The sequence below is a fragment of the Octodon degus genome, unplaced genomic scaffold (genome assembly GCF_000260255.1).
Source record: "Octodon degus isolate 3935 unplaced genomic scaffold, OctDeg1.0 scaffold00069, whole genome shotgun sequence".
Lineage (NCBI taxonomy): Eukaryota > Metazoa > Chordata > Mammalia > Rodentia > Octodontidae > Octodon > Octodon degus.
The window spans coordinates 12,621,447-12,646,203 of NW_004524645.1; the positions used below are offsets into that span (position 1 = coordinate 12,621,447).

General features: G+C 41.8%; 1 protein-coding gene across 7 annotated transcripts in view; it reads right to left on the reverse strand.

Annotated features, from left to right (window-relative positions):
* The window catches only part of Adgrg2 (adhesion G protein-coupled receptor G2), a 136,642-nt gene extending 116,022 nt beyond the window's left edge, over positions 1-20,620 (reverse strand). For all 7 annotated transcript variants that reach the window (XM_023719565.1, XM_023719564.1, XM_023719563.1 and 4 more), the window contains exons 1-2: positions 20,591-20,620; positions 9,072-9,135 (exon numbers count right to left, since the gene is read on the reverse strand). The gene's annotated coding sequence lies outside the window, so the exon portion shown is untranslated. The remainder of the gene's footprint in view (positions 1-9,071; positions 9,136-20,590) is intronic.
* Between the last annotated feature and the right edge of the window lie 4,137 nt (positions 20,621-24,757).

Consider the following 24,757-nt stretch of genomic DNA (forward strand, 5'->3'; position numbering starts at 1 on the left):
AAAGAAAGAAAGAAAGAAAAAGAAGAAAAGAAAGAAAAAAGGCTTGGGATGTAGCTCAGTGTAAAGGACCTAGGTTCAATTTTGAGTACTATAAAACTAAAATTTCCAGAAGTATTAGAAACTATCTTTAGCTATTATAATATCTAATTCTATTATTATTATTATTATTACAACCATTATCATTATTTTCTAGTTCTGGGGATCAAACCCAGGGCTTCATGAATAGAAAGTACATGCTGTACCAGTGAGTTATATCCAGCCAGTAACACCTAACGATTAACAAAACTGTCAAAGCTGTTTCCCATGTAATATTGCAGAAGAAAGGGAGATAGAGAGGAGAAGCAAGATTATTTTTACTAAGTCATGAGAATAATGGCCAATATTTAATTTTAATTGATCACAAGTTGCAGGATAAAATAGTCATTGATATTTATTTCCTCTTTACATTGGATTCTTCACACATAAACTATAGGGATCATCACCATCTTTATATCCTAAAATCCTTGTGAGGAAGAGTGAGTCAATATAGGAAAAGTACTGGCACAGCATTGGTTTATGCTGCCTTGGCTGCCTGTGTAGGTGTGGCAGACTTCTGCGAATTGTTCCTCACCCATCCACCACTACAGATGAAGCCGACTGTGGGCCCATGGACCTCGCACATTCACTCTTTCTTGGCCCGCCCACCTTAGCCAGCCCCTCTTCTGCTTCCCCTCCATGTCCTTCTCTTCACTCCCACCTTCCCCAGGAACACAGCTAAGATCTGCTCTTGGGGTTTAGTATCAGGACCATACTGAGCTTCCCATCTCAAGGGCAGCTGCCTTTAACCCAACTCAGATGCTTGAAAGAACGACTTTGTCTTTTGTTACAGGAAACTAAAGGCTGGGGAGAAAGAGTGTGGGTGATATTTGAGGGACTAGGACCATAGCATGAGGATTCATTCTCTCACACTAAGGACCTTAACTCATGGGCTATCCCCATCCTGGTCCTAGCAGGACACCCCCATTTTATGGAGGGTGTGTATCTGTCAAACTGAGGTGCCTTCTCATTTGACAAATATTTATAGAGTAAATACCACATTCCAGGCACTAAGTGCAACACCAAGAGCACGCTTGTGAACAAGAGCTATGGCTGTGCTTCTCAGGCCAGTCCATACCTGGAGGCATTCAGACAAAGACAAAAGGGAAGACACGTATCTATAAAACAATAACTTTCTAAGAGAGTTGTAAAGGGAATGCATTTTATTCTTAGAGGACCCCATAACACAGAAAACAGCTCACTCAATATTACAAAGAAAGTCAGCAAATAAAAAGTGACACATGGCAGTGTGTATTAAAATGCTCATTTTGGCAAGAGTCAGGCTAAAACTTCACCAATGCACCAGAGCACCTTAGGTCCAAGCAGAAGACTATTCCATTTCATCCAGTTGCTCCTTAGTTGTTTTTTCTTTTTCCTCTCACAATAAATTTCTGGGTCTGGGGTACAGCTCAGTGGCACAAGTGCCTGCTTGGCAAGCACAGGATTCTGAGTTTGATTCTTGATACCACTAGGGGAAAAAAAACCCTCATTCTCACATTAAATTTCAGATATAAATATAGAGGGAAAAGTTTATCTTAAAGTAATCAAAATTATAAAACAAACTAAATATCCTTCATCTGAAATGTTTGTGACCAGAAGTGCTTTAGGCTTTGGAGTTACATCAGTTTTGGAATATTGACATAGAGTTTATTGGTTGAATAACTCTAATAAAACAAAATCCAAAGTTTAAAATATTCCAAAATCTAAAATGTCTTGAGTGTCACATTGACACTCAAAACTTTTTAGATTTTGGAGCATTTCAGACTTTGTAATTAAGAAATGGTCAGTTGTTTTTAAGCTGTTTAGCTAGATATACAAGGGCTGGGAGAAACTGATTTCTTCTTGGTCCACATCAAAACAGCAACTCTAAGGGGTGGATGAAAGAGTAATAGGTGGTTTCTAAATTTCCTAAATTTTAACAAAAAAACTCTGTGTGTGTGTGTGTGTGTGTGTGTGTGTGTGACACTAAAGACTGCAACCATGAATCTCCGAGCTACACTCCTGCCCCGCCCCATTTTATTTTGAGATAGGACCTCACTAAATTGCCCAGGCTGGCCTCAAACTTGAAATACTCTGGCCTCAGCCTCCTGTGTAGTTGGGAATATAGGTATGTGCCACCACTCCTGGCTAGACACATTATTTTTGAAATAACGATAAATTTTCCTTTAGGCAAAAAATGTTTGGTGTTTCTTTTTTCTTTGTTTTTCTGTGTTTTAGGGAAGGGTCTACAGGGTGTTCAGTGTGTCACTACTAGATTCTCCTGTTTACAGCCTCCCAAGAGCTGGAATTATAGGTGTGTGCCACCACGCCCAGTCTCAATTGCAGTCTCAGCGAGCCTCTGGGGGTGGGGCTGGCACAGCAGACCGGGGATCGAATCCCCAGCCCCTGTACCTGCTTTTAGGTGCTTTCATTCACTGAGCTATTTTGCCGGCCTTGGTGTTTCTTTTTTTATCCAAGTAGTAAATTAAAGCTGCACTAAAAATGCTATTCGTAACTCCATGAAACTTGTATGTTAATCAGAAGTATGAAGTAGAAATACAGTAGGTAAGTGAATAGCAAAAGTAGTGGGGAAAGGTTGGCATTTGTAGAGAGGTGGCCTGCAAAGGGGCCACAAGATGGTACTCAGACTAAGAGTTGTTCCAGGAGGCCAGGGGTGTGCCAGGAAGCTCACTGGGGACAAATACTGCACTGCAATGCAGATGAAGAACCCTTAATGGCCTGCTAACCCAGACGAGCAAAAACACTCAGACACTCAGTAATCAGCTTGGAAGACACGCCGTCCAACAACGGGACAGAAGAAAATCATGTGTTTGCCTGGCCTGGCATTGATAAGAAATGACAACCCAGCATGGCTGGCACACACCTGGAGTTCCACGTACTCGGGAGGCTGAGACACCAGGGTCAAAGTTCAAGCCCAACCTGGACAACTGAGGGAAACCCTGACTCAAAATAAAAGCATAAAAAGGAGTGGGGATGTAGCTCAATGCAAAGGCTTTTGGTTCAATCCCCAATATCATAAAAAATGAATGAATAAATATATAAATAAATGCCAATGTCTACTAATGCTTACTTAGGCTGGTATGATTTTAACAGCTTCTTTTGTATTAACCCATTGACTCTCTACAATGACCCTAGTTAGCGTATACATGTAATTTAATATCCAAACCGGAATACCAAGGGTTTGATGTCCAGGCCTGCCATGCTGCCCCCACCCCCGGGGCGTGCTGAGATGGCAATTGAGACTGGGAAGGGTGGCGCATGCCTGTAATCCCAGTTCTTGGAGGCTATAAACAGGAGGATCACTAGGAGTCCGATCTAGTATTAAGACCCTGAACATCCTGTAGACCCTTCCCTAAAATACAAAAAAAGAAAAACCAAAAAAAACCTGGAATACCAGGGGATAAAATGGGCACTATGTGGAGAAAACAAGGCACAAATCACAGTGATCTTAGTCAAAGCAGGGTATCTCACCACCGTACCTAGGAGGCACACTATTGTGACCATTTTATAGATATGGAAAATGAGACTGGGGCCAGAGAGGTTGACTAATTGGCCTGATGTCACAGATGGAAGTGGTAGAGTAAACATTCAAACTCTGGCAATACAACATGGCTAACAATTCCCAAATCATGTGTAAAAATCTGCATTTCCTCTGCAAAGGGTTAAATAGTAACTATATTCTGAAGAAAGCCCAGTGGCAAAAACAGTAGGCTTGGTGGAATATATGGCCTCTGCCATGACCCCTGGTGCAGCGCCAAGGAGGCCACAGACAGCCTGGAAGTAAAGGAGTGTGGCTGGGTGCCAATGAAACTATTTGTTGAAGCAGGTGGAGGTCCACAGGCCATAGATTGCCAACCCCCGGCCTAGAAAAATGCTAGTGGAAAGTACAACCCCTCGATGCCTCCTGGACCTCTTTGCCAATTCATTTTCCTCCATAGATGGCATTATTTGCCATGCAGCACACTGCACACTTTAATTGTCTCTTCTCTGCTACCCAGCCCCCTAAAAAGAAGCTTTGCTGAGGCAGCAGCTTGGGGTATCTCTCATAGAGGAGAGATTTTATAAACTTATGTCGAAAGAGCACATGGATGGATGGATGAATGCAGAACTTGAGAGGGAACAAATGCATGTGAAGCTAAAGGAAAACAGAGAAAGATAACACTATCTGAAAACCTAGGGGGAGAAAAGTTATTCCAAATGAACTCAAACTCAACTTTGTCATTCTTTGCAGGCAAAGCAAAAAAGGATTATTTCCAAAACCAATTTTGTGGGTTATGAACATATGGAAGAAACAGTCTTAAAAAACAAGTTTCCAAAGTAGTTAAAAGCTAAGTGAATTGTTGGCTTGATTCAGATCTGATTAGAAAAATAGTTTGAGGTTTGTCGCCAGGTCAACTAGTTACAAGAGAGACAGAGAGACGGAGACGGAGACGGAGACAGAGAGAGAGACAGAGACAGAGAAATTCCTATGCTTCCTTAACTCCGTCAAATGTAGGTTTGACCATTCCTTGGGAGTATTTCAAGGGTAAAGGGAAGGAACAGAAAGAAGCTAGAGCTACATCTAGCAATGAGGCTAAATCTAACAAGAATAACACTGAATGAAATGGAAGTTGCAGAGCATAATGGCGAAAAAGATATCATTTGTATTTAAGTCTGAAAAGTATGCAGGTAACATTTTCTCTTGCTTAAGGACATAATTATATCCATGGAAACTATAAGGAAATGTACATGAAAGACAAAAACCCAATTCATGATAAGCCTACCTTTACACATTTTTAAAAAGCTGCCACACAGCCTGGGTTGCCTAAGCAGCCCTAAGAAGGTGGAATTAATTACACACTTTCCCCAGCACATATTGACTGAGCAGTGCCAGCCTTTAACTGGTCCCCCTGACAGCAAAGCCACATAGGTGAAGAGCCATGTGCCTGATGGACACACAGTGCTGGGAGAACTTAAACGTCCACAAGCAGCTGGTGGCAGCCATCACAATCCCTAAGAATCAGTCCACATTACTTCAGGCTCCCTCTCGGTGCTAGCAAGGGCAGGGGAAGTTCTTCTGGTCAATAAAGGATTACCATTTCATAACGAACAGTAACCAAAGCTTTCTCAGGATCATAATTACTCTGAAATTATCCCATGTAATTAAGTTTTTGACATTTGAAAAAGTGCTTTAGATCCCCAGCAGCACATGCAGTCATTATTACAAATATTTGTTGTCATTATTGGCCAGCTAAGGAAGAGTTCCCGTTGATAGAAGGTTGGATGGACCAATCACAAGTTGAACTTTGATCCATCCTTTGCATAGCCTTTAAAAGGTAATTTCTCTCAAATAGCTCACAGATCAAAGAAAGCAAAATTTAGCGCTTGTTTCTTTTATTGTAAGGACTATTCTGAAGTAACTGATAAGAAAATAACTTCAGAGGACGACAGGCCTTGCCAAAGCTTATTAAAGCTGACACTGAAGAAAACTGACTCCCTCCTTAGTACCCTTTCTGTCCTCTAGGTGGGGTCCATTCCCAATTTCTAGGAACTCAAAGACTTCATACTTTTGGAACCTTTACCTGCTCAGGAATAGGGCACTCTGGGGTACATCAACCAGATCCTATGCCTGTTTACATTTCAACAACACTTTAGAGCAAAGAAGTGAATCTCAAATTGTGAAATGTCAAGCTTCAGGCAGATGAATAGGTGAGACAGGGGGCTGGGCACACTTATGGCTATGACTGAATTGTGTCCTCCCCCTTCATATGTTGAAGCCCTGATTCCCAATATGACTGTATCTAGAATACAGTCTTAATAGGTGATTAAGATTAAATGAAGTCATATGGGTGGGGACCTATTCTGATACAACTGTGGCCTTATAAGAAAAAGATTTGCTCACTCACTTTTTCTTGCTCTCTGCCAAGGACACAGTGAGGACATACCAGTGGCTGGTAGCTGACTGTGCTGGCATCTTACCTTGGACTTTCAATCTCTAGAACCATGAGAAACAAACTTGTTGCTTATGCCATCCAATCTATGGTATCTTGTTCTACTAGTTGACTAAGAAAGGTAGATTCTTGGTTCTCCAAATCAGAGAAGCAGTCACCTAGCTATCTACCCTTAATATTTTAACAGTTTCTACATTAATACTACCCCTGTTGGACTTTGTATTTTTTTTAATTGTACTGTGGATCAGATCCAGGGTTGTTCTACCACTGAGTTATATCCCCAGCCCCTTTTTTAAGATTTTGAGACAAGAGCTCACTAAGTTGCTCAGGCTCCTGTCAAACTTGACATCTTCCTGTCTCATCCTCCTAAGTACCTGGGATTACAGGTGTGCACTACTGTACCTATCACCATATACCTTTTTTATAGTACTGGAGATTAAACCCAGGTTCTGTGCATTGAACTACATCCCTGGCCCAATTTATTTAGTACTTTTTGACAGTTGCACACTAAGTCGCTAATTGCCCAAGGGCACTCAAACTTGTGATCCTGCTATCTCAGCATCCCAGAGGGCTGGGATTACAGATGTGTGCCACCATACTTGACTTGCACTATTAAAATACCAAATCCAAAGGCCCAAGGCTTTCTGATTAGGATCCTAGAAAGCTCAAACATGAAGATTGCCACTTAGTCGGCTGGGTAGTACAACCTGGCAGAGGCAGAGCAAAACTGAGAAATTCAGTCAAGAGTGCCAGGTCAGGCTGGTAACCTTGCCCAGTGCAGGTTCATCATGAGGAACCACAGGAAGGGGCATCTGAAACATAAAGTCTTAAGGGAGAAAGCCTGGGTCCTATCACACTTCTGAACACACAGAAGGACTAAGAACATCAACTGGGGTCCAGGCAGGCCTAAAATTCCCTGAAAAGCACCAAGAACTTTAAATTATGCCTAAATTCAGACCCATGTCCTGGGGAAAGAAAGCAGGAGGAGAGGAAAAGGTAGGGATGTGGCCAAGAGGAACAGTGACCCGGGGTACAAAGCTTGGAGAAACAAAGGGTGGGTATGAGGACCTAGACCCCACTCAGGAAAGAGTCTAAGGACTCACCCATAAGGGGTAGGCAGGTGACCCACCAAAGGGAAGGAGAGTGAGGGAGGTCCATGCATCCGGGGGAACTACCTGCTCGGGCCCCCCTCCTGTCCCTCTCTTGGACAGGAGCTTTCTTTCTCTCAATAAATATATTCTGTTCATAAAAAAAGAAAGACCATGCAGTAAAGGTGAGGCAAAGGCCCATATGCCCTGGGACAGGAGGCAGGACAGGAACCAACTGGTCTGTGGGCCCAGAAAACCAACTCTGCTGACATGATCCTTAAACCTCCCAACAATGCGGGAGTGTTCTCTCCATTATGGCCTTATTCAGCCATCTGAATGTTTGATGTCATGCCAACAAAATATCTACACACTGGTGAAACCCCTTACAGCAAACCCCACGGGGCTCCCGTCTTGTTTTCTTACAATGGGATTTTATTAAAATGAGCAGAACTACTTCCTGATTGTTGGCCCTCAATAGCCCTGCCTTAGTTTGGGCTGTAACTGTGAGGCACAGATTGGAAAGCAAGTGGTTTATTTAGGATATGATCCCAGGAAACACAGATAGGAGAATGGGGAAGTGAAACAGGCATGGAGGTTGCTAATACAGGGCATTAACAAGAAGGTAAAGGAGCCGTGTGTATTTACCAACTTGTATCAGGCTGAGGGCTGTTTGCGGTGGGGTGGAGGAGTAATTCCTTAGCACTGCCACCTGGGGAGCAAAGCAAGCCGGAGATGGGTGGGCTGATGTATGCTGAAGCGGTGAGGGCAAAGGTGGCTGAGACAGACACCCAGCCTCTCTGGAATGAATGAGGAAATAGCAAGTCTTGCAGCCAGGACAGAAGAGGGTGGCTTCATGCCTGCCCCACCTCACTCCTTTCTTAAATGTCAGCACCTGGGATTGAGTGCATGCATGTGTTGTGGTTTGGCATGTGTTTATGGGGTTTAGTGTTTCCTAGTAGTCCTCAGGTGTTGGGGAGTTTGAAGAAAAACCAGGTGAGGGGGCTTTGAAAGCAGTTGCTACTTGAGGTTAAAAGAAACATTCAATGTACACCCTGCTTTGTCTACTTGCCAGCTAGGGGAGGTCCAGCCCAGGGAGGTTGTCGGGCAGGGATGTTTATCATCAAAAATGGGCAGCAGAAACAGAGAAGCAGCTGTGCTCTAAAGCCTTGCTGAGCAACACCTGCACCGAGCTGAAATGCACAAATCCTAGTTCTTGCCCAGAGCTGCAGAATCCGAATTTGCATTTTAATAAGAATCCCACTGTGCACCTTAGAGTTAAGCAAGTCCTGCTGTAGATGAAACTGCCTGCTAATTATTCTCTCTGTATAAAAAGTACATGCTGTGATATGTCTCTTTAAAAAAAAAACCCAAAAACCCCCAAATGGAATGTGTTTGGTTCCAGTTGGTTGAAAACACAGATTTGTTAAATGGAGAAAAGAGTGTCAACTGATTGGCCTGCATGTAATCATAACAAAAGAAAGCATACTTCAGTTTTTCAAAACTCCTTTAGGTTCTTACTTCTTCTTCTTTCCATGTTTTCCTTTACTTGGCAAAATCATGAGTCAGTGCCCAAGAAGCCTGTACTGTTCTAAGGCCATCCAAGTGGCAATTGTATACCTCAGTATCCGTTGAGCACGTTGAAACTGCTCCAGGTGTATTTTGTCTTTCAGAATAAGCTAAGAGGGACAGGATAGGTTAGAGACAGCTTGGAAGAGAAGAAAATGTAAGCCAACATTTTAAAGACATTTTAAAATTATTTTTGATATAAGTAGTTGGTAGAGGAATAAACAAGTACAGAATACATTCTTAGAAAAAAATAAAAAGGGATGCTAAAACTTAACTCAAGTTCTGTTTTGTGGATACAGTTGTACGAGCTATGGCCAAAAGGGGCTACTAATCCTAATCACAGTCAGGAGTAAATAATTAACAACTGTGAAAACAATTAAAATATATTTAAAGCATTCTTTCGGGTATTTACCTGGTAATAACGTACATATGCATTCACCAGTAGACATGCAAGAGTGTTCCACAAAGCACCATTTCTAAAAGACAAAAAGGAATCAAACAAAGAACAAACTGTGGGAATCACGTTCCACAGTACTTCAGCGACAACCGTGCACAGCCATGCAGGGCTCTCACTAACTGCCCGGTGAGAGAAGTTACAGGTCAGGTCTGGCACCGTATAAATGAAACTTAAGGATAAACAAAACTGACCAACGGCATTGAGTAAAGAGAGCAGGGACTGGAGGGGATTTAAAGAGCACTTCTGAGGGCTCTTTTGTGGTCTGACTCTTAGTCTGATGACTGGTGACAGGAGTGTGTCCATGTTTTGAAAATTTGCTCAGCTACACATTTATGTGTATTATTTGCACTTCAATACAAAAAAATATGTTTGCCTATTCAGTTCACTTTCACGAGGGTCAAACAGAAGAAGTTTCTGAATGCGCCCATGAAATGAGACCTGACACACATGCCTACTTCTTAAGTATGAGTACACAAAGAAAGTGACTAATGGTGGTGCACAGGTGATTCCCGTCAGGAGTGTGAATCATGGTGCATGGCTCTTGGCTCACTATGAAGTGAATGCAATGAGCATGTGGCCCAACTTAGAAAACCAGATTTTTCTGGGACAAGGGTAATTGTTACTCCAAAAACGTATATAGTACATTCTGTCAAAATTTTAACCATCTAGCACAATAAAAGCACTAGTTGGGCTCATTTGAAACAATTTAGGCTAGAAGCTTTAAGACCACATAGAGTCCTCCATAAGTTTTCAAACAACAAAACCACAGCTAGAGAGCTAGGGACTGGGGTAATGGTAGAGCACTTGCCTAACATGCTCAAGACCCTCCATCCCCAGGGGTTAAAAAACAAAACAGAACAACTAATCTTCAAATAATTCATAAAAGGGGAGCCATGTCAGGAGACAAGCTCCCAACCCTGTTCCCCTGTATATTCAATTCATGAATCTCAAACCAAAACCAAGTGCTGGAAGATATTTCTTGATATCCTTTCCCAGCTTCCAATAACATGCACAATTTCTCACTTGTGTTATTCCAGAGCTAAGGCTTAAATGGACACAGTCACTTATGCTATACACAAAGACAGAGGAGAATCAGTTCCTTTTTTATCCCCTTTGCACCTCAAAATCCACATGCAGTCCTCGAAAATGGAGCATTAAGAAAACTGACAGGGGCTGGGGAGATAGCTCAGTAGAATAAGCACTTGTCTGGCAAGTGCAGGGTCCTGAGTTCAAGCCCCAGTATCACAAAAAAAAAGAAGAAGAAAAAGAAGAAGGAAAGAAAGAAAGAAAACTGACAGACTTGAACCCCAAGGTAAGCATGCTAATTTTTAAGAATCTGAGCTGAGCCTGGTGGTACCTTGGAGGCTGAGGCAGGAGGATCCTCGTGAGTTCAAGGCCAACCTGAACTACTGTACAAAGCAAGACCCTGTTTCAAAAACAAAGAAACAAAAAAACAGCGAAAAAGAAAAAAAATCCAAGAGCCAGTTGTATATTTAAGAGGTCCAGACTGGGTATGGTAGCAAACACCTCTGATTCCAGCCCTGAGGAGCCTGAAGCAGGAAGATTGCTGTGAATTTGAGGCCAGCCTGGGTTACATAATGAACTCAATACCAGCCTGAACTACACACAAGTCCCTGTCTTTAAAAAAAAAAAAAAAAAAGGAAAGGAAAGTCCCCCATTGAAAAATGTGACACTGATGATCTCTGGAATTCTATTAGTTTTTTCTTAAAAAATATAATTCCCCTTTGCCTGGAAACCTTAATAATTAAGATCCTGACACATAAATGTGCATCTTTTTATCAGAAGAAGCTTCTAGACCAGCCTCAGATACATAAATGTACTACAGAAAAAAAGAGAATGTTTCCTGAATGTCTTTCATGTGCTGAAAATCACATTAGAGAATTTTAATGCATTGTTCATTTACCAAATATTTGCTGAATACCTACTGTATGCTAAATATTATTCAAGCATTAAATATAAAGATGTGGGGAGGGGTAGGAGAGGGGAACAATAAAAATCCAAAACATCAAAGAAACTAACATATAATAAATGTAAGATTGAGAATTAAAGCAGGGTAGAATGACATGAAGGGTGACTTACTGGTTATTTCAAAGAGGTAATATTTACTGTAATCTGATGCAGTACTGCAATACTGCAATCTGAATGAAGAAAGGTAGAGGAGAAAGCAGGGAGAATTTTGCAATAATAGTTAGTTCAAAAAGCCAAAAGGGGCTAGGGAGATAGCTCGGTGGTCTAAGCACCTGCCTGGCAAGTGCTAGGACCCAAGTTCGATCTCACATGCTGTGCAGGCCCCAGAACCCCGGGCCAGCCCCAAAACTGGGTGTGATGGCACACACTGGGGAGGCTAAGACAAAAGGATCACTAAGAGTCTGAGCTTTGTAGCAAGACCCTGTATCAAAAACAAAACAAAACAAAACAAAACAGGCCAAAAGGAGCTTGAAGTGCTGGCAGAATCAAAAGTAGTTTAATGGGCCAGAGAGAAGAGAGAAGAGCAGCTGGGGCCAGGACAGGGCAGAGCAAGGGAATGGGATGATTTAATCAGTGTATCTAAAAAGGTGCTCTAGCTCCCATATGGATACTGGGTTCTAGGAAACGACTGCAGTCAGCCAAGAAAGAGATGGCAGTGGGAACATCTGGAATATACTTCAGAAGCCAAATAAACGAGATTTATTAATAGGTAGAATGTGGGGCATGAGCGCTGTAGGTTTGGGGCTTAAACAAATGTGTGGATGGTAGTGCCACAGACCACGGCAGGCCTCACTGGGACAGAATCTGATTTTACAGAAGGGACAGAGAAAATCCTGATTTTGCTTTGGAAATAGCGTTTGATATGCTTGTTCATGCTCTGTGCATATTATTAAATCTTTGGGAGGGTGATTAGGTCTGGAGGTACAGGCATCTAGATGGAACGTAAAGGGAAGACTAGGAAGTCCCAGGGTCCCATGAAAGCACTAACCTTTACAGAGTTAGCGGCCTGGGAGGGAACAGCATGGAAGACTCAGAATGAGTTACCAGCAAGAGGAGAAAAAGCAAGATAGTGTAAGACAATGGGGGCTACAAGAAGAAGGAAAGAAATGACTTCCTGTGGCAAGTGCTGCTGAAGAGTCAAGCACAGTGATTCAAGCCAGTAATCCTTGTATTTACATAGCAGTGTGTAGAACCCTGATTAGACTGGACAAGTGGAAAATATGGAACAATAAAGCATGAGCATCCTTGAAAGGCTCGTTAGAGGACAAGGAGGAGACCAGAAATGGGTGGGGGGGACAAGTGGAAGAGGATGTGGAACTAATGGAAATATTAGATATTAGCTAGAGCACGACTGTCACCAAATAGGAATGATCCAGAGAGAGAGGTGTTTATTAAAGCAGGAAAGAGAAAAGGAAATAGAAAAAAAGAATTAAGCACTTCGCAAACAGGCAACCAAACTAAGTATGTTGATAAATTATAATCCATTAAAAACAGGAATCCATGAATTCATGTCTATAATAAATAGTTGAATATAGAAATAAATGAGGGAGAACTTGCTGAGAACCAGCTGGTAAACATGGAGAGAATACTAGAGTTGGAAAATCATTATTTTCAACCATAATAAAATTGGATCAGACAATAATCATCATTGAATGCTAAATCTAGAAATATTAATGAGGAGCAGGAAATCTGTGTATATTTGTGTGTTTCCAAAGATTGCTGATTTGGAAGGAAAAAACTAGTAACTACTGAGTGGAAAAATCAGACCAGCTGATCAACATTAATATCACGAACAAGAAAGAGTTGGACATCATAAGCCTCCAAGATGTGACACCTGAGAGGGACACATTATCTATAGTGATATAATATCTATCATCATCTATGCAGTATTCTGGCCCCAGATGCATAACCAGAGTCTAATCACAAGAATTATCAGACATACCAAAAATGATGGATATTCTATTAAAAAAAGGTGGGGGGGGGAGATGGCCAGTATCCTTCTCAAGTATCAATGTCCTAAAAGACAATGAAAGGTTATGGAAATACTCCAACACAAACTAAAAGGGCCAAGATACATGACAATTACATGCAATAATAACACAAAACCAGGTCCTGTACTAGAAAGAAAAAGTGCTATAATGTTATCAGGTCTATTGTCAAAACTTGAAAAGGAATGACATTAGTTACCAATATCAATGTTAAATTTACTGTATTGATAGCAGTGTTGTGGTAATATAAGAAGATGATATTCTTATTGTTAGGAAACTAATATTAAAGTATTCAGGAGTAAAAGGCCGTGAAGTATGTAAGCTATTATCTAATGGCTCAGAAAAACATCATGTGCATGAATAAGTGTGTAAATGATAAAGCAAATGGGGTGAAATGTTAACAACAGATGAATCCAGATAAAGAGTATAGAGGTATTTGTACTGTTTTCACTTTTACAATTTATTTCTAACATTTTAAATTACTTACAAATAAAAATATGTCCTTGGAGTCAGGCATAGTGGTGCGCATCTTTATGTAATCCTAGCACTTGGGAGGCTGAGGCAGGAGGATCACAAGTATGAAGCCTGGGCTACATAGTGAATTTAAGGACAGCCAGAATTACATAAAGATACCCTGTCTCAAAAACAATCAGAAATGTCCTTGAGAAGACAAGGAGGATGACTAAGTCCCAATCCCGGAAAGCAAGTCAGTCTTTCACACATGAAGGGCATCTCATTCACAGTTTCACAGTGACTATGAACAACACTAACTATATAACAAAGACGGGCATGTCAGAAGTTTAGGGGATTGGAACAGGAGGAAGGACCTGTCTAATGTCAGCTGCTGGCAAAGCAAGGGGCCAAGGAAATAAAAGAATGGGACAGCTCTTTTGTGGAATGGAAAGCAAACTTACTGGACAAGCATAGTAGGATTGTTGGACAATGCTGAAGACCCAATAGGGTGTATAGAGGTCAAGACCTGGGTCCAGACATCAGTATTCATTTTTAAAACTCCCCAAGTGCTTCTAATAGACAGTTGTCAGAAACACCAGGTTAGGGCAAGGTTTCTCTATCGTAGTATTAAAGCCCCTTGGGCCAAATCATTGTTGTGGGGCAGGCCTGTGCCTTGTAGGCTATTCATCAACAGCCCTGGCACTGCCCATTATATTTCGGCAGTCAAAAAAACCAAAAATTTCAACAATAGCAACAACAACAAAAACAAAAATCCCAATGAGATAGCTCAGCAGACTAAGCACCTGCCTGGCCAAGTGCGGGGACCAGGGTTTGATCCCTGGCACCACATGCCATGCTGGCCCTGCCCCCAGGTGCACTGAGCCAACCACTGAGTCCAGGAGTGTTGGCACAGGCCTATAATCCCAGTGCTGGGGTGGCTGAAAACAGGAGGATCACTATGATTCCAATCTGCATAGTGAGACCCTGTACCCAATACATTAAAAAAAATGTCTCCAGACATTGCCAAACTCACCCTCAGTTAAGAACAACTATGCAGGCTAAGGCAAAAGGTCCCAAGATCCATCCCCAGAAGCTGGTGTGCTGTGCCGGCCCGGAACCGTGGGCATGGTGGCACACGCCTGTAATCCCAGCACTTGGGAGGTTGAGATAAAAGGATCTCTGTGAGTTCGAGAGCAGCCTGGAGGCTACAAAAGTGAGCACAAGGTCAGCCCAAACTGTGTAGTGAGATCCTGTCTGGCAATCACAAGGTCCTGAGCTGATTCCCAGCACACACACACACACACACACACACACACAAACTCCACAATGAAATATGCTCAACATTTAATCTAAAGAATGTCCACACTAAACTTAAACAGAAAATCACAGTGCTTTGAATTTCTTAGGATTGGTATTTGATTTGTTCTAGAGTCTAGCTATGTTCATGTAGCCATTCAACACATTTTTACTGAGCATTTATGACCTAATAGTGTTCTAGATTCCGAGAGTACAACAATAAGCAAGGAATGCAAAATCCCTGCCCTCCTAGAAGCTACATCCCAGCAGAAGAAAAAGAAAAGCATCTTGGCTCAACAACAAAACCAAAAACGTGTTTTTGAAACTATGAGTAATGAAATCAAATGAAAGTATGGTCAGATCACTTGAGAGGATCATGATCATCAATTTAAAACAAAATAGAAGCTAGGTATAGTGGTGCTGCCTGGAATGGCAACACTCAGAGAGGCTGAGACAGGAGGATCCCAAGTTTGAGCCTAGCTGGGGCAACTCAGTGAGATCCTAATCCAAAATGAAAAAGGAGCCAGGGATGTAACTTGTCATGAAGGCCCTGGGTTTAATCCCCAGTACTGCAAAATTAGTTAATTAAATTGATTAATTAAAATAAATGAATAGAACAGATAGGGGAGAGTTGCAAATATCACTGCACATGGAAATATGTATACTTTGAGAGGTCTTGTTTGAATTGCACATAGTTATGTTCATAGTGGGTTATAGTTCAACCCAGGGATTTCACACTGAGCTACATCGCCCACCCTGTTTTCATTTTTGGTTTTGAAATAGGGTCTCGCTAAGATAGATTCTTCATAATCAATCTAAATAAAAACCAATACTAATTTCCCAAAGGAGGTCAAAATATGAACTCTCAAACCAGGAAGATGGGTTGAAAACCAGTTAGGCTTTCAGTGGAAAAAAAAGTCCAAGCATAACCAGAAATGTTTAAATTGAACTTTAGACTTTTAATAAGATAAAAAGAGAAAATTTCCAAAGATAGAACCAGAATCCTAACTGCAAGCATAAGACTTAATGGTACAGTGTTAGAAGTATTCGCATTCAAATCAGAAAACACTCCCTAACATTAACTTACAAGGAAACCTATCCACTGGGACAAGAAAATTAAATGAGGTAAAAACACCAGGGGAATGGGTCTCTATACTAGTGCCATTGACAGGCAATAAGAGGATTTACCTTGAATCCATAAAAATAAAAAACCCTATGATATAAATAAACGTTAAGATGGCTTGAATGTACAACAAAGAAACTTAGTTTTCTACTCAATAATATAGTAAATAAAACGTGAAAAGGGGTTATAATTTCTTAAAGCAGCAAAAATGACACACAAAAAATACCCTAGAAATTCACTTTTGTAGAAGAATACGTAAGACCTACAGTGTGGTGTTAGCACAGGATAGACATACATATCAATGAAATACAACTGAGGCATCAAAAATAGACCTATACAATTTTTGGCAGAGGAGCTAAAAGGAATGTGAGAAGTAGAGTCTTTTCAGCATATGATGCTATGACAACTGGATAGCTATGTGAAAAATGTGAACCTGGACCCTCCACATAAAAGTTAGCCTGAAGTGAAATTACAAGCCTACATATAAGTGATAAAAATATAAAATGTCAGGAAGAAAGCACAGGAAGCTGGTAACCCTGGACTGATGGGTATCTGTTGGACAGGTTACTGAAAATGCTATCCATAGAAGAAAGAAACTTGATAAATAAGACTAACAAAATTAAAAACTGTTCTTCATAGAAACATCATTAGGAAAATGAAATGGTAAGTTACATAATAAAAGAAAATCCTTACAATATAGATCTGACAGAGAACTTGTACCCGGTTATATGAAAAACTTATGATTAAATAATCAAACACACTGGAAGGAAAAGTCAGATAATTTGCAAAACAAGGTATACAAAGAGCCAAAAAGCACAAAAGAAGATGCTTAGCATCCTTAGTCATTAGCAAAGAGCAAACAAAAAACACAGAGACATGTCATCACAAGCCTATACGAATGGCTAAAATGAAATAAACTGACAATATCAAGTGCTGACAAGGATACCAGCCCACTAGACTTCTCACACATTGCTGGTGGGAATGCAAATATATGACCAGGGTGGGAATGTAACTCAGTGGTGAAGCACCTGCTTAACCTCTGTGAAGCCTTCAGTTACAGCCCCAGTACCACCAAAACAAAAGCAAACAGACAAAACCTCAGAAAACAAAATGGGACAGTCACTTTGAGGAAGATGGGCAGTATTTTATAAAGTTAAACTCACCACACAATTTAGTGATACTGCTTCTAATCGTCAAACTGAGTGAAATGAAAAGTCATTCACACAAAAAGCTGTATGTGAGTATATTTGCTTTATTCATAATTATCAAAAGTTGGTGAAAGGATAAATAAACTGGGGAATATTACTCAGCAATAAAAAAGAATAAAATGATTCACAAAACAACACAGATGAATCTCAGATGTATTAAGATAAGGAAATGACTCAGAAGGCTATATAGTATGCGAGCATTCTGGCAAAGCCAAAAATTATAGGAACAAAAAAACCAAACAGTGCTTTACAGAGACTAAGAGTGGTAAGTGGGGTCTGACTACAAAAACTGAGTAAATAATGAATTTTTAGGAGTGACAGAATTTTTCTGTACCTTGATATGGTGGTGATTATGAGATTATATAAGTTTTTATTTTTATTGAGAAATAAATATGAATGAGACAGTTTCAAAGCTGATTAATAGGACAGTTTCGATAATCAATACAGTGTACATTGTTATGTTCTTAGTGGTTATCCATAGTACTAGAAGCAGACAGGATAACCTGACCAAACACTATTAGTACACCTCTTTCTCATTGAATTAAGCGAAAGTAGCTTTATATCTATCCTAGCTATTTTGTATATATAAATACAAAATGATCTTTCCTTTGTATCCCTTTTTTTTGTTTAGTCCTGTCAGAGGTGAATATTCTATTGGCATCTAAATACTATAGGTGTTTGAATTCAGCTAAACAATCCAACTCTCTCTAGCAGTCTATAATATTAGTGGGTTATCCTCAGAAGTTATTGACTTGAGCCTTTTACAGCTCATTGTATTAATATGGCTTAATACATAAGTTTTTAGAACTATACACTAATAGAGTAAACTGTACCATAAGTTGTAATTCAATTTAAAAAAACAAAATGGACTCAAGAACTATTAGATTTATAAAATGGAGCAACGTGTTCACCATAATCTTTGAGGGAATTTATTTTATAATTTTCCCCAAATTTTTCAACTGCCATCCACCTCATATCATAACACGCCCAAAATAAGTTCCACACAAATTAAAGATCTATACATTCAAAAAACCTTAAACATCTTAAAATATGTTTTCTACCTTGAGATAGGGAGGGCTCTTCTCAGTGTAGCATAAAAACCACCTCCTAGGTTTTTATTGAAAGCAGAATTTCTCCTTTCTAATTTTGGAACTATTAACATTAGGGAAATACTTTCCCCCCTCCCCGTTTCTTAATTTTATGGTGCTTTTCCCAATTTGTAGCATCTATCTGAAAGTGACTGGGAACTCTCAGGCAGCAAAATGGAAAAATGTTTGTTAGTTTCATCTGAGCATAAGTCATGATATCCCCCCTCTTGGAGACCCCAGAAGGGCCACATCAACCATGTAAAATCAGCTTTTTTGCTGGCTTTAAGTAATATCTAAGCAAACTCACTTCACCATTTCTGGAAGACTACTCATGGTGCTCCTCATGGTGCTAAAACCCAGTGGCTTTCCTTTCCCTGCCAAACGCTTGGATGTAATTCCATTTCTCAGACTTTTTTCTCCCCCTGCTGAACAAAACTATCTCCACAACTAGGGCTCCATTTTTCATCTTTTCTGTATTTCTATTGTTTTTTCCCCATAAAAGTACATCCATACACCTGGTATCTGTGTTTTGGTGGCAAGAATAATTCACAGACAAAAACATGGATGCCAGCCCTATATTTCTCCAGGGTTTTTCAGTAGCTAAATTTGCTCCACTCTCCTTTTAAGGAAAGTCACCTTGCAGGGATGTAGGAATGATAAAAGCAGAAGGGAATCCGATCAGGGTGATCAGGGCTGGCCTGCCTGCCGCTGAGGCCCTGTAAAATAAGACCCCTGAATAGCTACAAAATTTGGCCACTTTTTGTCTATCAGCTTTGCATCTGAGCTGTTTAAGCAGGCAAACCAAGGAATGTCCATCTCAGTTCAGATTTTAACATAATCAAAATTGTACAAGACTCCCCAAATCCTTCGGAAATAACACATACCTGAATTCACAAATTATTTTGACATCACACATAATAGTATTGTCTACTGATAATTAAGCTCTTGGTGCACTATTAATTATTAATATTGATAAAGCTATCATTTCTGTCATACTGTTCATGAGTGGGGTTATACAAATAAGCTTACTTCATAAGATAGCCAAAGAGAAATTGAGAAAGATTAGAGCAACTGCAATATCTTGCTTAATGAACATTTATTCAATATCACCCACCAGCTTAAACCCTGACAGAAGACAAAAGGTCCTTTCGCTACCTATGGTGACTGAGACAGGATCTGCTGTGGGGCGCAGTGCAAAATGAAAATAGGAGGCCCCTTGTTCAAAAGCCATTAATAATTTCAACGTTAAATCAAGTGCAGGTTGCACGTCCAGGAAGCCAGCTCTACTATCAGATTGTGTATTTGGCTAGAAAACCGGTAAGAAAAGTAAAAGATTTTACTATTTACTCAGTAGCGACGGTGTATTTTTACTGCACGTGTGTTTAGGGTAGGGATGGAGTTGTACTGTCTCAGGACGTCTCAGGATCCCTCACTCTACCTTTCCTAAGATGATCAACCTGTAGAGCAAAAAATAGTTCTGCCATTTAAGTGTAGTCTGAGGGGCAGCAGCATGGGAGCTTGTTAGAAATGCAGCCTCTTGAGCCCCACCCCAGACTTAGTGAATCACAACCTCATTTCAACAAGATCCCCTGGGGATTCTTGTGCACAGTACAGACTAGAAGTGTCACTGCCCAAGCAGCCACGGAAAACCTCCAGCTTCCTCTGGCTTCTGAGAGACCGTTTGGCTCTCCTCCTCTCTTCATTCTGTGTATACTTCCAGAGCCCTAAAGTGAAGACCCGGCCCAAACGCGCTCACCCCAAGACCACCAGCTTCTTCCTGGTGCTTGCCCGCTGTCTCCGGACTGGGTTCCATCCCACCACGCCAGGGGTCCACCTGTTCTGGGCCTCACCAGATAGTGCTGCGCCCAGCCATGGGGAGCCCGGGCGCGTTTGCGCTCCTCAGGCACCAAGCACCACCGCACCCACTTGCCGGGCATGGCAAACTGAGTTCCTGAGAGTCGCATCTCGAGAACCACCTGCGCAAGTAAGGCTCTTGGCTCAGTTGTCCACAGGGGTAGCGAATGTTTCAGTGTGTTTAAAAGTTTTGGATATACATGCGCCCCCCCTTAGACAACACAACGCGGAGTTCCGTTTCCCACAGCACGTGGTGTACCACTGTGGCGATGCGGATCCCAGGGCTCAGCGTTTTGCTTCTACCTTTCGGGACGGCCCCGCTAGCCGCCTCAGAACTGGAGCCCCGCGGAGGAAGCGTTCGAGCCGAAGTCCCGCCGCCCTCCAGGTCGCTCGGTGCCAATGAGTTTCCCGCCCTGGGCGTCAGCTCTCGGGGCTCGCCCTTAGGGGACAGACCAAGCCAGCGACGCAAGCTTACCTGTGGTCCCAGCTAATCGCTGGCTACTGGTGCACTCTGGACCTGTTTGTCCTTTTCCCTTTTCCTGGGGCTGCGTCCCTCCTCCGCCCTCCCGTGGGCTGGGCGCCGCCCCCGCCGCTCCCGGACCGCTGGACCTCCCGCCCGCCCACCCTCAGCTGCCCAGCGCTGCGTGGCGCGCCCAGCGCTCGGCGGCGGCAAGGCTGGGCGCAGAGGCTGGACGCGGAGGTGGGGAGCGGGCGGGGCGCCGAAAGGAGTGTGTGAGCTAGTGGCGCAGTGGGCCAAAGCCCTGCGGGGATCTCGGGCTGCGGAGGAGGGGAGGAGTCGGACCTGAGAGCCTGGCTGCCCACCCCTTCACCCCCTGGCCAGAGGCCCCGCAGCGCCCCTGGGCTCTCAGACGGTTAAACCCCAGGATGCTAGCCTCGCGTGCTCCCTCTCCAGAAACCCAACCTCCCCACTCAGCAGCTCACCTTTAGGGGTCGCCCTCGTCTTCAAAGGCCTGTCCCTAGGCTTTCTGTACTGCACTGTGATAAATGAAAGCCCACAGGTCCCCTCTCCCAGAATATTTCTGAGTGCAGAAACCAGACTACTTGGGAGGGGAGGTCTGCAGAGACTGGTAAAAAGAGAAACGTCCTGGGGAAAGATTCAACTCCGTGGGTTTCCTAATAATTCATCAAGTACCATGTAACTAGGCTCCTGAGCGCTATTTGCTGAGTGCTACAGGGATGAGGTAGCAGTATTTGAAATAAAGTGTTTAAATGACTGTTTTGCACTACCTAGTCCCGCTGTCAAGATCTCCACCCTCTGCACACTCATAGGAGAAAAATGAGATCTGGATAACACTTACAGATCACTTAAGCAGCCTGTTAGAGTACTCCATTTCACAGATGGGAAACTAGAGGCTGGGATCTACATGACTAAATGCTCTGAATTCCCACACTGACTCCCTTTACAATCACCCTCTTCTTTATAGTCAAATAAGTCCTGTATTTGCAAAATGTATGACTTTAAAACCCTCGTGTCTTTCATTAAAACTTGTAGAATATACTGTCCTTCTTTATGACCCCAAGTGGATTCCGAATTGTATTCATGGCCTTGAGGACACAATGTTCATAAAGGGCAGAGCAGCAGAGCACAGCCTGGCTGACTCTGCCATATTAGCCACCTCAGGGGCAAGACATGCGCTCCACTTTGCAGGAGGGCTTGAATTTGTTTTGCAAACACCAATTTATTAACACTCACAACATTCTAGCTGGCTAAATGAATGGAGAGTGTTTTCAGAGGGACTTTTGACTGATTGGATTAAGGGGGGAGCAGAAGTCAGGAAGCTCATCCAGGTTTAACAAGTTAGAAGTTATGATGAGGGGAAACAGTACATTTAATAAGTAGACTTGATGCTACTCCAAAGGGTTAAGTTGGTTCTGTTTGAATTTGCCTACATGCGTTTGACTTGTACTAAAGCATACTTAAGACTGTATAGAGTCACTAGGACTGTCGCACACTGCTAGTGGGAGTAGAAATTGTTCCTAGCACTTTGAGACTTTAGCAGAAGACATTAAATAAAACTGAGATTATAACTATCCTATGATGAGCAAAACTCTTTCTAGGTGTATACTCAACACAAACGTGTGTGTGTGTGTGTGTGTGTGTGTTGACCAAAGGCTAGGAACTAGAATAGTGTAACAGCATATCCGTAATCATTCCAGATTGGAAACTGTCCCAAAGCCCATCAACTGTGGGCTGGTTTGAAATGTCATAGTATAGTCACAGTCACAGAATGGAACACCAAATGAACCTCCTAAACAATGTATGGTGATGGAGGTCAGACAGAGAAACTACACGCTGTGTGCTTCTGTTTCTATCATGGACAAAGCAGGCAAAACTACTCTGCAGAAGTCAGAATAGTGGTGAATAAGGACTTTGAGAGTGCAGCTAATGATCTTGACCTGAGCACTGGCTATTTGGCTCTACTACATCTGTGCAAATTCATTGAACTTTTGTACATATGATTCACTTCAATAAAAAGTTAAAATATGTATATCTCATATTAGAATTTGTTGAATTTCTAAAATTAAGATAGCCTGAATAAATATGCTTTTACTTTAAGCAATTTTTTAAAAAAAGTTCTTCAAGGAAATATGTCTAAAACACGAAAGTGAGTCAGTTCTTACCCTAAAATTAAAATTTCATGTTTTGAGACACTTCCAGCCAAACTCATTTTTCTTGAAACACACTCTCAGATTAACATAACTCTGACTTTAGGACCTCCAAAAAGAGGGTAGAGGCTGAGGACAAGGAGAGGACCCAGTTCTCCGCCAAAAGTCTCCTTTCCTTTTTCAAGAGGGAGCCCACATTACCTGCTTCCTACACAGTTACTGAATTGTGACATGAAGGAAAGCTGTGGGTGCTCTGGATTTGTGGTTAAATATTTATCCAAAGCCTGTAGGCTGATGCCTCAGCAACTGGAGAGTAGGCGACTTTAACCCTTACCCCACAGGGTCTTTGAGCAAGAGAGGAAGTTCGATCTCTAACTATGAGATCAGTTAACAAACATGGCAGAAACTGAGTAGGGAGGGCAGAAATCCTTGTATCCTAGCCTGCCTTCCAATGGTGGGCCCTGTCTTGTGAGCTCTCAGCAGAATTTACAGCTGAGGAAATCAAGGCATATAAAGGTTGAATAGCCTTTTCCAATGCCCACAGCTAGTAAGTGGCAGAGCTAGGATTTAAACCCATCAAGAGCTAGTAGAGGATGATGATCTCTGAACCTCAAGCATGTTCCAGCACAGACATAGTATACAGCAGCCCTGCTCCCAACTCATCAGTTAGAACTATTCACATAGCTACCCCTAGACACAAAAGGCCAGGAGGTGTAGCCCTATGAGTGAGGCCCCAAGAAATGAAAAGTTGAAAATACTTGGTGAACAGCACTGATGACTACCACACCTGCTATGTACCAGAGCCTGAGCAGATAGGACAAGGAAGAAGTGGTTCCAGCCTCTGGACACTCACTTCCAATCAGACCAGAGCCATCTCTGGTGATGTAATCCTCACTTCGCCCCACCCCATGATGTAGGATTTGGTGGATCTAGGTGAGAAACCAGTCACTGCCAACTTAAGTGAACTCACCAAGTGATACAGCAACATTTTTCTCCAGAACACTGTGTTAGCTAAAATGGTGGTAAACTAATTGCATAATGGAAGATAAATAAATCATACACTTTCCCAGAGACAAGAAGTCCTTCTCTTGTAAAAATACTGAATGAAGACAGTTGGACATGTCATCTGTTCAATGAAAGTTACAAATGGAAGTTTAATGAAAAATGAAACCAGACTTTGGCCTTAACCAACATGAGGATGGTGGGACCAACCCTTTCTGAGAATGTGTTCCGGTTTGGGAAGAGCAGAACATGGCCCTGGGCCAACACAAATAACCCAAAAATCCAGAGGATATTAAAGGCAACACAGTCAGTCTGCATGTTGAGATTGACTTGTGAAACTCAACACGACCTTTCCTGGCAGTGAGCAATGCTAGAGCTTTGGGGTTGGGGAGGATATGAAGACAAGACTTTTGAGTTCTTCAATAGTGAGAAGGGAGACAATTGGGGGAGCCAGGCCACTTCTAGCTTAATGCTATTTGAGCTCTAAACAACAATGACTTTATTGTTTTCAGGAGGAATCTGCAGTCTTGTCTATGTAATCTTAAACCAAGTTATTGCCTTTTCCACTTCAGAAACCATGGGGCATATTTTGGAGAAGAAAATCTAGATTGATGCTCTCCTATTGGGCCCTGGTTTGTCTTAGATATCCATTTTCCACTGGAGAAAGATATTTTCAAACTATGTACATATCCTATTTTTCTTCAAACCATCTCCCACTTTTTGTTCATCAATAGATCTTACCTGCAACAAATATTACTGCAATGTTGCTATTTCTCATATTGCTTTTTCATTAAATAATTGGAATACTTCTGAAAGAAGAACACTACTTTCTCTCCCATTTTTTACTTATCCAGTTGTTATTTAAATCAGCATAGACTCATGGGTAGTTATCTTAATCTTTGGGTTATATATCAATGCTATTACTGTGTGTGTGTGTGAGAGAGAGAGAGAGAGAGAGAGAGAGAGAGAGAGAGAGAGAGAGAGAGATTGAAATCAGGTTGTCCAAGTTTCA